Source organism: Gossypium raimondii, chromosome 6, assembly GCF_025698545.1.
Source record: "Gossypium raimondii isolate GPD5lz chromosome 6, ASM2569854v1, whole genome shotgun sequence".
Classification (NCBI taxonomy): Eukaryota; Viridiplantae; Streptophyta; class Magnoliopsida; order Malvales; family Malvaceae; genus Gossypium; species Gossypium raimondii.
In genome coordinates this window covers 33415197-33427338 of record NC_068570.1, presented here as the reverse complement: position 1 = coordinate 33427338, position 12142 = coordinate 33415197, and positions in this window count along the sequence as shown.

Genomic DNA, 12142 nt, shown 5'->3' with positions numbered 1-12142 from the left:
TGAAATTGAAAGGATCTAGAGGGACTCAGCTCAAAAAGAAAGGGGAGATCCAAACCATACTGTTCTAGCAAAGTTGCATTTCAAGAGAAGATGTTCTAAAGTTTCCGCACTAATTTGACATAATCGAAAAAAAAAATTCAATCAAGATAATGAACAAGCACTTTTCACAGTGAAGATACCATTGTGATTGCTTTTCCACACAATTTTGTCCTTGCCTCCTTGGAGTGAAATTAGCTTATAAAAGCACAATCCTTGCCAAGGATTTCCATGGCTTTTCTTACATTCCAACCTTTCTTACTAAAATCAAAGCAAGTTTGAACTTGCATGGCTATTTCATTAGTTTTGATTATATCAAAAAGAGTTTCACTTAAAACTGAGGTAATCCAACAATGTTTTCCGCTCCAAATTTGAACGTATTTTCCTTTATTACACATCTCTACTCAAGAGAATACTTCTCAAACCCATAAATAAAATTGTTTGGATTAGATCGTTTGAAGGGCGTTTGCAATACTCATCTTTTAGAACACTAGAGAGGAAACAATTTGGCTCCATCATTATTTTCCATGCAAGTTTAGAAAGAAGGGGTGCATAACTTGTCCTGACTATAGAGATGAAGCTTTTTTTTCCCTTGTGTCGTGTCCTCATTTGAAAAGCATAAATGGTTTTTGTCAATCTTGTCACACGCGTTAGTTGAAGCTTTGAATGCAGAGAAAGAATAAAGAGGAAAAGAAGTAAGAGACATTTAGATTTCTACAAGGTGAGCGTATTGTCAATAATGCTATGAAAGAACAATTATTTTTTTGTGCATCTTCCTCATTTCAAACTCGAGATATTTGCTAAGATGATTAACCCTATTAGCATTCAAAATACCACTGAACCATCTCTTTGTTTGTGATTTAGTTGAAGGGTTGAGGTAGAGTTCAGGTTTGTTGAAATCAATAAGAAGGCCAAATAAGTTGCAAAAATTGGTAAGAATAGCCTTGATGGTTTTGCAAGATTAGACGAGCATTGAAGAAAATTAGCAACAAACAACTGGTGATTGATAAAGGGTGTCTGTATAAATTTTCACGCCTTTAATGACACATTAACTTTACTTTAGAAAAGTAATGAGAGGGTGTTCATGTAAAGGACGAAAAGATATGAATTTGACAAAGTCTCGTAAATGACTAGAATGGTTTGGTAAGTGAATTGTTTACCTAGATTTGATAAGAGATTTTGGAGATATATTGGTGGGTTAGATTTACCTATATTTTTTTTCATTGAAATCCATGCCTTCAACTGTAGCTTTAAGAAAGTTTCAACTAAACTTATTGAAAGCCTTGCTTATATAGATGTTAAAATCAATCAGAGGTCTTTTTCCCTTTGTCTTCCTCCTAATAGTGTGCAAAATTTCACTTCCAAAAATAATGTTATCTAAAATAAGGTGACTAGGGACAAACATATTTTGGTGGCATGAGATAATGGTAGGAAGAGTTTTCTTAAGTTGGTTGGTATACCTTTGATATGATCTTGTAGGCCACATCGCAAAGGTTGATGAGCCTAAAATTGTTTTGAGAGGCTTGAGAATCACCTTTAGGGATGAGAGTAATTATAGTTTTATTGAGCTCCTCTAGCATAAATCCCAAGTGAAGGAAGGATAAGGTAGAGTTAGTGCTAAGATGTCATACTTTGTCTTAGAAATGTTGGTAGAAAAAATTGAATTTATTATCGATCCCTGGAACTTTTAGAGCACCAATTTGGAGCGCAACCTCTTTGACTTTCTCCTTTGTGAAGGCTTGATGTAGGAAGAGTTTTTCACCCTGGGAAAAAGGTAAGGAATAATGAGTTCCCTTTATGTCTCGGTTATAAATCCAAAAATGGAGATGTTTAGTTTACAGTAGATATTTTTGAAATGATAAAAAAAAGACTTTGTTGAGTTTTTTTGTGTGTCCTTTAGATAGGTATAGTTGTGTATTTATATGATATGATTACTGTTTATAAATGTGATATCATAGGTAGGTTCCATGCATGTCGACATGTACCCTACTCTAGGTTTAACATGTGTTTATATAATGTGGGTCAGGCTATGTGATGAAGTGTGAACCCATATCGTGCGGTCTCATAGAATGGTGCGAGTGCCTTACACACGAACCCATAGTGTCATGCAAAATTGAAGTGCGAACCGTGTAGAACCCGACCTAGACCCAATCGGGTTATAGGTCTGTAATAGTAAGTATCATAACAATTTCTCCTCACCTGGTTCGAAAAAGAGTTATAAAGTCTTTTCTTAGAAACTGGTTTTATGAGACAATAGGTAACATAAGGAGAAGCTTATTGAATAAATTTTTATACCTTAACTTGCAACGTACACTTCGCCATGTGTCAAGAAGGGGTACAATTGTAAGTAACTGATTGTGCCTTTATTCTCAGATATATAAATTGTTAAAGTGCGAAAAACCTTTTTAAAAGGAAGTTACCTAAACCTTAAAAATTATATTATTTGAATATAAGATTCTGTAGAAGAAGCCGTTGTTGAGAAGAACAATTTCAGAGGTAATTTCTCTAAAATTTCCATCGTTCTTTTAATTTCTTCTAGTTTTATTAGAACACCATGGCTAGGACTAGAGGAAGTGGTCGCATTATTCAGAACATCCCTTCGCGATGCCATGAAGTGAGTATTCCGGTGGAGGTTAAGGCCTATGTTTGCACTAAGAAGGTGGAAGAAATGAATCGCATTTTGGCTGTTCGGGGAATTCAGGTACCGAACTTCATTTATGACTTCTCAATCCCTGAAGGATTAAATCGGTTGAGCGACACCAATGACGGTATTTTTACTTCCACTGCACGTGATAGAGACATGTTTCTTTTTACCACTCCACCCCTTCTTTTGTCACCTTCTTGATGAATACATGATATCTCCGAGGCAGTTATCTGGTTTTTCATGGTGAGTCGCAATGACATACTTCATTGAGTGCAATCGATGGGAGAAAGTGCATTGATTGCTGTTTTTCAAAAGTGCATTGATTGCTGTTTTTCAAAATTTGTACCAACTGAAGGCCTAAAATCGAGGGGGTTCAGTGGGTTTATTTTATTTCTCTCTTCGTGAAGATGTGGAATCCATTATTACGAACTGGTATTCGAACCTTCGCCTAAACTGCTGCAAGTACATACAGATTAAGTATAAGCTTAATAGTGGCTTTGACTATATATTCGAACAAAATTTTTCCTCTTTGTTTAATGGTAATAGGGGATGCTAACTTTGATAAAATATCAACTTTGGTGTTCTTCGTTCTTGATAGTTGTCTAACATATGCTTTATCAAACTGAGTGAGTAGTTAAGTTGCTAGGGAGTGGTATTTCTTGAAGCTTGGCTCTTTTACTTCATACTCACCATTCATCTACTTCGTTACAAGCTAAGAATTTGTATGTATGATCAATTCCCTTTCCCCTAGATGTAGAGCCAATTGTAATCCTGACATTAGTGCCTCGTACTCCACATCATTGTTAGATGCTTGGAAGCCAAAAGATAGTATATATTGCCACTCATTTTCATCAAGATCTTCTAGAAGAACACCTGCTCTTGACCCAGTCTTCGCTATGGAGCCAGCAACATAAACTGCCCAACATTTTGGCTTCGCAACTGAACTCATTTGCCTCTGTTATGAGCTAAATACTACATCTTGTGTGATGAATAGAATATTCTTTTTAGAGGCAAATATGCATTTATAATAAAACATCGCAAAAAAATAAGTATTTGTTAAGTAAAATTCCGATAATCTTGTGTGAATGATAATGTTCGAAATTAAAATTTACCTCCAGGGTTTGATAATTTATGAAAAAAGCATTCCACCATAAAATCGGCTAGGATCTGAGCCTTGATTGTTGTTCTTGGGGGCATATTCTATTCCAAACTCAGCTAATTCAGTTCCTCATTTGGTCATTCTACCTGAAGTATCCACTCTAGACAAAATATCTTTGATAGGCTGATTAGTCATAACAATCACATGATAAGCCTGAAAATAAGAATGCAACTTGCGAGTTGCCACAATTAAAGTGAAAATGAGATTTTTTGTCTTTGAATGCATTTGTTCACCTTTCTATAACACATTGCTAATATAATATACTGGAAATCGATGAGCCCCATCTGCTCTGATCAGAACCGCTACTACTGTTTCATTTGAGGTTGCCAGATAAAGATAATGAGTTTCCTCCACACGAGGCGACATCAAGAGCGGTAGGGATGTGAGATATGACTTGAGCTTCTCAAAAGCAACTTGACACTCTTCTGTCCAACTAAAAGAAGTTCTTAAGGTTTGAAGAATGGTAAGCATTTATCTGCATCCTAGATACGAACCTATTGAGCGCAACTACCTCTCCGTTAAGCGCTGAATATCCTTGGTGGTAACCAGGGGAGGCATATCTAAAATGGTTTGAATATTCTCTAGGTTTGCTTTTATCCCTCTCTCTAAAACCAAGAAGCCTAGAAATTTTCTTGCTCTTACATTGAAAACACATTTCTCTGGATTCAACTTCATGTTATGAGCTCCCAAGATAGAGATAAACCTTGGATATGTCCCCTTAGATTGGAGCTCTTTACCAAGATGTCATCAACATAAACCTCAACATCGCGTCTGATTTTCTCTCTGAAAATCTTATTATCTGGTAGGTCGCACCTGCATTCTTCAACCCAAAGGGCATAACTCGATAGCAAAAGAAGCCTTCTATGATAAAGACTATTTTATCTTGATCTTCTGGGGCCATGGAAATTTGGTTATAACCCAAGAATGCATCCATAAAACTCATGACTTTATGACTTGAGGATGCATCCACCAACCTATCGAGGGTAAAGGAAAACTATCCTTGGGGCAAGATTTGTTAAAGTTGGTGAAATCAATGCACATTTTGCACTTGTTATTAGCCTTCTTCACCACCAAAAATTTTGAAACCTAATCAAGGTATGCCACCTCTCTAATGAAGCCTGTTGAAAGCAGTTTTTGTACGTTTTTCCTTATGGCCTTCATAACTTGTGGAGCAAATCTTCTTTTCTTCTGCTTAACTGGCTTGATCTCAAGAGATACATTTAACATATGAATGATCACTTAAGGATCCATACCAGACATGTCTGTAGCTGAACATGCAAAAATTTTAGAGTTCGCCCTTAAACACTAACCAAGTCCTCTTTTTCCTCCTCTACCAATGTTGGAGGAATCTTTACAAACTTATCCATGTTATCAAAGAATAACTGTAAAGTTTTTGACCTCTATTACTTATTTTTTATGAGTTCTTTCTTCACCTCTGACATCTAAACCATCCAAGTCCAAAACTTGACCAACCACTCCTGTCTACTGTGAGCTTTATCCCAGCGACACCAGTTCGTGTGTTTGTTTGATTGATAACAGGTGACACTGTTTAGCTGTTCGCTGATTAGACTTCATAAAACCTATCCTTATTTTTGTAGGAAACATGATCTTCATACAAAAAGTTGTGATCATCATCTTTGCCATTCAGATGGTGAGATGTCCAAAAATGGCATTATAGGCCATTGGAAGGTCTACGACAAAAAATTGAACATATTCTATTGTAGTGTGCTCACCATCCCCCAAGGTAACGGGTAAACTAATGCATCCTTTCACCTCCATTAGATAGTTTACAAAACCATACAAAGGGCTTTCCCTCCTCTTAGTTTTCTCTTTACACCCCATTTTTTTGTATGCATCTGAAGTCAACACCTCTAAAACGCTCCACTATCAATAAAAATTCTCTGTACCTCTAACCCTGCTATAACTGTTAACACTACCATTGGATCATTTCCTTCTTTATCACACACCAAATCCTCATCATTAAATTCGACCTTTCATTTTTCTTGTTGATGTAACCTTTTTGGTGAACTGATTGACATTACACTTCTAAGATGAGCCTTCTCTTTGTGTTGGAGGTCGTCCACTATTCATCTGTACCAATTATCACATGTATTGTACCTCTAACTTTTTGCTTACCCTTATCATCTCTTCGCGAAGTTTGACCTGACGATGTAGCATCCCGAGCCACAAAATCTTTAAGCTCTCCATTCCTCACTTCTTCTTCAATAGAATCTTTCAAAGAAGAACAATCTTTTGTCGTATGTTTTTCGTCATTGTGAAAATTACATCTGTCCTTCAAGTTTGACCTGGACTAATTATGTGACATGGGTGGAGTTCTTTGCAAGATGCCTAAAATTTTAACCTGACTAAGAATTTAGACACGTGTGGCATTTAAGGGAGTATAGGTTTCAAATTTTCCATGAGGAACATACCTTATTGTGTGCTAAACTTGAGATCATTGAAATGGTCTCGATGATTCATTTTACGAATAAGTCCTCTGTTGTCCCCCTCTTTGTATGCGTAGACTCTGAGAAACAGGGACATGATGACTGCAAACTCCTTGTCAGTTTCTAAACTGTTTATCATCCCCTCTAGAAGGTATTGCGAGCCGCTCTCTTAATTTTTTCTACTTCAGCAAACTGATGAGCCATCTCATACAAATCTGCCAAACTCTATGGCCTATTATAAGTGAATGAATATTGCACATGTTCATTCTAAAGACCCATGATAAAGTCATTAATGACCTACTAATCATACAAATATTTTGTGTTTAGCATTGCTGCATGGTAACGTTTAACATAATCTTGTAAGGATTCTCTATCCCTATTTTTTATTGACATCAAACCCATAGGATTGCTTATTATTGTTCTATGAGCTTGAAATCTTCCCAAGAATATTTGGCCCAACTGTGAGAAGCTCTAGATGGAGCCCTATAGTAAAAACAAATACCAATCTTTCGCATTTCCTTTGAAGGGCCGTAAAAAAAGGCTTTAAACTTTGTTGCATCAGAGGTCCCTAGCACATTCATATAATCATTGTACTGCATGAGATGTTTTCGTGGATCCCTTCTTGCTTCGAACATTTCCTTCAGAATGTTAAACTCAACTGGTAGACTCACAACTAGTATCTCAGAAGCCAATAGATTGTTTGAACAAAACAACCAGTCCATATATTAGGCATTTGGATGCAATGCTCTCACATCTCTACGCAGAGCATCCATTTCACTCTGCCACGGTTTTGCATGTGCCTCTACATCCTTCTCATGGGTAGACATGAATTTATCTAGAAGATCAGAGTTGTCAAACTGAATTTTCCTCCTCAACTTTTCATTTTGTCTTAATAGTTCTTACTGAAATGCTCGCTGCTGTTTGAACTTAGCACTTTGTTGAGCCATCTACTCCTTTATCAACCTCAGCTGCTCCTACAAACCTAACACTTGTTATGGCAATGCTCATTGATCAGAGGAAAATGAAAATCCATGACCAGAAGGAGCGTTGAGATCTAAAGAGTTGGAAACACTTGCATGGCCCAAGTTACCAAAATTCTCTGGTCAGTCGACAAGCCAACCAACAAAAATGTCTATCTCGTTGGGTTGACTTCCAGTGCCAGAACCTCTTGCTTGTCCTGACGGGGAATTAGTTGGGAAATTCTCATTGGGGTGAGTAATTTTGGTTTTTTAGCAATATGAAGATCAGAAGTCTGTCCATGCTCACCGCACCATATTATTGAGTGTTTCTGTGTGTCCTTTAAATGGGTTTAGTTGTGTATTTATATTATATGGTTATTATTCATAGATGTGATATTGTAGGTAGGTTTCATGTATGTCGACATGTACCCTACTCTAGGTTTAACACGTGTTTATACGATGTGGGTTCACCTTTGTGACGGCGTGCAAACCTACATTGTGCGATCTCATAGAAGGGTGTGAGTGTCTTACACGCAAACTCATAGAATCACACAAACTTGAAGTGTCACGTGTGAAATGACATGCGAATTGTGTAAGTATACACGTCGAATCAAGTAATAAAGTGATAAGTAAGCTCGTTTCCACAGGGATTGAATTAGGTACAAAAGTGGTCAAGTTATTATAACAAATTATGATTAATGCTATGGAAAAACAAAGATAAGTATGCAGTGGTAATTTAAAGGAATAAAAATGTGTGCTAAATGTGTATTGACTAATACTAGAAAATGCTAAGGCAAAGCAAGAGTAAAAATTCTATGGCAATTACGAGAATAAATACGTGAATAATATGTAATGAACAAGTAAATAACTAAATATGTTATGGCAAGATGCTACGATAAAGGATAGAGGATATACGGTGTTGATTTGGAAGGTCGGGATTACTAAGAATCTACCCTTTTTATCAATAACGCCTCAGCAAAATCATACTCAACATACTGCTCAGAAGAGTTTTAAAATGGTTTGCTTCTTTCGAGAGCAAAAACCTCAAGTTATCTTGCCTTAAGCGATATATGTCTATAGGCCTTTAGCATGGTATCCTACATTGTTTTGTTTTCTTTCCATATGAACGTTGCTCTATATCTAAAGTCTATTACAAGTATTGGTCGAATACTAGCTCATATAATTCAATTTCAGTATAACTAAATCCAACATTTTCAGAATTACGTTAGTTTATGGGCATGTTGCACAGTCATCTATGTCTAGGGATTTGCATGCATACAATTTAGAAATAAAAATAATTGAATGAAACAGTAAATTAATTCAGATCTATGCTTTAACCATCATATAAAATAAAGGTTTCATTATGTAATCCCAACCCTATGAAATTTAGCTTATGGGTTGGCAAGTAAAATTTAAAACCAAAATATCATCCAACATCGTTTCAATCAAATCAATTCACGAAGGAACAAAGTAAGAAATACGAAAGAACTTTGGGAAGATAGCTTTCGCTTGTCCAGTTCACACTCCAATGGCCTGTGGTGGCTGAGAGGGACTGACTTCGTCTTCCTCTTTCCATCTCTACTCAATCGCTACCTTCTATTTTTTTTCCTCTAAATCTCCACACACTTTAGGGTTTCCTCCTTTGGGTTTTTATAAGCTTTTTCCCTAGGGTAAATCGAACAGCCCATGATATCTTCTCCTCTTTTTTAGGTAGATTTTTTTTGGTACAAGTAGAGTTGGGATAAGACTAGTATGCATTGAGTGTTGACTCGGTTATCTTTCTGGAATTGCCACGGCTACAAGTTGGCAAACTATCCAACCTTTTGCCCCGACAAACCTTCACTCATTTATTTCTTTCTCCACATCTTACACCTTCCAAACCACCAAACAAACCCTTCCATAAGTAATTAAAAGTTCCTAATATTTAAACACAGTCCAAGATCCTAATGCAATGATAAAAATACTAATGAAATGTCCTAAAATGCAACTAAATATACCTAAGTTCAAACAATTATTTAGGTTTGTAGGCAAAAAATATAACTCTTTTTAAGACTTATCACACCCCCAAACCTGAGTTATTGCTTGTCCTCAAGCAAAATATGCATGAATGCAAAACTTTTACTAGCACAGGTAACCATCTTGTACTGCTAGTCTATTTAAAGAATAATATATTCATCAGTTCTCAGCAATCTTCTTTCTCTAAAACATGTTCAAGTTTAAAGGTTCACTCAACAAAGGTAGTGTAGAAAATTTCTCCTTATAAACAAAATTTGCTAATTACTCATGTGTGCTTTCTGGCTATAGCAAATATCTCCTAATTTACTCAATTCATTTGTTACCTAAACTCAAGTTACTTTGTAACCCTTTCTCTAAGCCTACTCAAAATATTTATTTGTATTTGTTTTTTTATTAAGTATATTTAAGGATTTAGCATGTTACAAAATTCTTTGACTTGATAATCAAAATAGAGCATGCACTGAATTACCTAGTACTCAATCATGTAAAAATTTAAATAAAAATCACTCTTGAAGATAAGGCTTTTGACTTAGAAGATGAATGGGGCAAACAACTACCTCTTAGCTACTCAACCCGTTACTATATTGGAGTGCCCCTAATTTATTTTCTTTTTTATTGCACACTCTTACTTAAACTCACCTTTCTAGTCAACAACACGATGGAGCAAACAAAGTGGTGTTGACTTACTCTGTAATTCTAAGCATTTGAGTGCCTACTATCCTTTATTTTAATAATGTTGTGGTAATATGACTGAGTTTGGCTTCAAAAGTCCTTAAATTCATTAAAAGGCACTTGCCATAAAAAAATTGAGTATAGGACATCTCATTTTTAGGAATTAATTTTCAAGCAACCTAACCTAAGCTAATTTCACCTAATCCACTTTCACATGTTCTAGGTATATTGAAAAATTTAAGCTCATCATTGAACATCATAAGTTAAGATTGTAATCCTCGTAGGAAAAATAATACTTAATAGTTACATGGCAGTGGCAAAACAATTTTAACTATACTAGAATAACTATACTAAAATGATCATACATACTAAATATAAAAGGCAGCCTAAATGCACAATACACCCCCAAACCTAAGGGATACATTGCCCTCAAGGTATGTAAAAATATAAAACATGAATGCGATAAGTTATATATGAATAGAAAAATGGCATGGAAAAACAAATGGAATGTATGATGTAAGGAAAGGAATAAAACTTCCTTAACTTGGAGTGAAGTATGGTTACTTCATTCTTTTTTTGCGGGTAGATTTGCGTGCATGGATCTTATAACACATTTTCCTTTTCATTGGGTGCATATCTTCCCCTTCTTTGTCAAACTCCATGATCTCATTAATAAGACGATCTATCATAAATGAAAATAACGCTAAGTAATTAAAGAAAAAAATAATAAAAATGAAATTAAAGTAAAATACTTAAAGAAAAGAAAGATAGAAAATATTTTTTTTTACACTTTTTCCAATTCCGCAACAATTTGGAGTTGTCGTGTCTCAGAGAGATTGAGTTGCTTCTGCAATTGACCGAGTGAGTTAAGCACTTGTTGCTCAAATGAATTGTTGCAGATAGAAGATTTTGTTGTGGCAAACGTCTTGCAAACTCTTCTTCCACTGTTGTTTCTAGAAAACCAAGGGCATGGCATTCTTTATTATCATCTGCACATTTCAAAGCATCAAATACATTGAAAGTAACCTGCTGATCATTTACCCTCATATTCAGTTCACCTTTTCACACATCAATTAAAGTCCTACCTGTAGCAAGAAATGATCTTCTGAGAATAATTGGCACATTTTTGTTAGTTTCACATTCTAAAATAAGGAAATCTGTCGAAAAAATAAACTTATCCACTCTTACTAGTTTGTCTTCAATTTTAACTTCCGGATGTACGTAGGATAGCTCAGCTAGTTACAACGTAATCGTAGTAGGTCTTGCTTTCCCAATTCTCAGCTTTCTGAAAATAGACATAGGTATTAGATTTATACTTGCTCCTAAATCACATAATGCCTTACCAACATACTGATTTCCTATTGAACATGGGATAGTGAAACTCCTTCGGTCCTTCAACTTTAGAGGTAACTTATTCATCAACATCGCTGTGCACCCTTCAGTGAGAGCAACAGTCTCAAATCCTCCCATTCTGTACTTCTTTGACAGTATATCTTTCATAAATTTCACATAATTGGGCATTTGCTCTAAAGGTTCTACTAACGGTCTGTTGATATAGAGTTGCTTCAAGACCTCCAAAAATAATTTGAATTGAACATACTATTTAGAATGTTGGAATCACTAAGAAAAAGGTAGAGGTGGTCGTCCTTCAGGTTGCTGATATTGTTTTGCTGTAGCAATTTTATTGACAACATGATTTGATTCTGCCACAACATTTTGTTGCTTATACTTTTTAGTTATAGTATGTTTTTCAGATGAATCTAAATTCTTTCCCTGGTTGAGTCTAGAGTTGTCTTCTGCTATAGTGGTATCTTGAACAATGCCTTCCAGCTGAGTCCCACTTCTAAGAGTAATTGCTTTGCAATGTTCATTGTCTTGTGTTCTTGAAATCTCTGTACCGCTTGGCAATGCTCCTTGTGACCTCAAATTCAAAGAATTTACTATTTGCCCCACTTGATTCTCAAGAGCTCGGAGAGACGCAATTTGACTTTGAATTACAACAGTCTGACTCTGAATTACAAAATAATTTTTAGCCATATATTCCTTCAACAAGGCTTCAATGGATGTCGAGGATGATGATATTTGACCCGGTTGAATATTTTGTCCCAGCAGAGGATGATTATAATCAGGCGGTGCATTTTGTCTTACAACATTGTTTGAATTCCTTGCACCTTTATTATTTCAACTAAAATTCGAATATTGATTCCAT